The sequence below is a fragment of the Myotis brandtii genome, unplaced genomic scaffold, assembly GCF_000412655.1.
Source record: "Myotis brandtii unplaced genomic scaffold, ASM41265v1 scaffold601, whole genome shotgun sequence".
Lineage (NCBI taxonomy): Eukaryota > Metazoa > Chordata > Mammalia > Chiroptera > Vespertilionidae > Myotis > Myotis brandtii.
The window spans coordinates 122,846-124,213 of record NW_005370276.1 but is presented as its reverse complement, the minus strand read 5'-3'; positions in this window follow the sequence as shown (position 1 = coordinate 124,213).

Genomic DNA, 1,368 nt, shown 5'->3' with positions numbered 1-1,368 from the left:
AAAGTCATGCTTAATAGAAAAAGACATTTTAAATTTTTTCCTATTTCGCTTTCCAAAGTTATGGCTAGCACCCAAGGTTATCTTAGCCAGAGTTTGGTTGTCATAAGATGTTCTCCAGTAATTTTTAAATAAAACATTAAGTCATCTCATTGTGGGAGAGCTTATAGCTCTGCCCTTTCCTGCCACCTTTGAATCTCTCCACACCAGAGGTGGATTCGGCAGCAGGGTTTCATTTCTTATTACAGATTTTAGATTCCAAATACAAATTAAGATTTTAATTTGAACAAGAAACCACATTAAGATGACCATGGCACTCTTTTTTCAGCCTGATTTAAAAGTGTACCTTTTAATATTCCAATTTCTTTATAATTTGGCCTTTTTGCACAGGTGATTCTATTCACGGAGAATTAAACATTTCAGGATTAGGACATGGAGGGGACCATGAAGGCCATTCCTCCCATTTTTTTTCTTTTCTTTCTGCTCCTCTTTAGGAGCGGAGGGTGCAAGGGGAGGCGATTTATCCTCCTTGGCCTCTAATAAAGGCTCTAGCAAATGAAATACCGTGTTCCACAAGGGAAAACAGTTTTTGGAGGCAAGTTTTTTCCTGCTGCTGACCTTTTTTTTTTTTTTTTTTTTAAGCATTCAAGACCTAATGTACCTTTTTCAAGAAAACAAGGGTTATGTTCAATAATAACATGCAACAACTATAAGAGATTACCTTCTAAAATTTTAACTCCTTAAGCATGCAAATCAAAAGTCTATAATAAAGTTTCTTACTTTTTTAAAACCGAATCTACTTTTTAAAAGCCCAATCCTGCCCCATTAGCCTGGTTAAGAAAACGTTCCCACACTGCCTACAGCTCTGGACTACTGTAGCTGATTGTGGCTGTTTGTGTACAGTGAAATATCCGCCCCCCACACACTTTTTAGGTGAACTTTCCTACCTTTACAGTGAATTCTTTGTTCCTCACCTTGCTGGTGAAACTTTGTTTTTTTTCTGCTCTAGCGAAACCTTCACTTCCAGTTTTCCCGTTGGGCGCCCGATGTTGGTAAATGATTCCCTTCACGTCCTGCGTGGTTCAGGGTTCAGGACCTGGAAGCGGAGCCACACACAAATGAAAGAGAAAAGACACGAGATAATTTGGAAATATTGGGGGACCAGGCGAGTAAGTCCAACTCAGGAGGAAGGACTTCCACCGGTGCTCAAGCCTCACCAAGCTTTTATTGATCTGGGATACACCCATAGCATAGCCCTTAGGCAGGCGACCCCCCAGCAACAGGCAGACTAGCCCATCAGCAAGGATTTACATAATAATAAATGGGGAAGTTGCTTCAGCTACCACTGTCTGGACAAACAGAGGTGGCGCC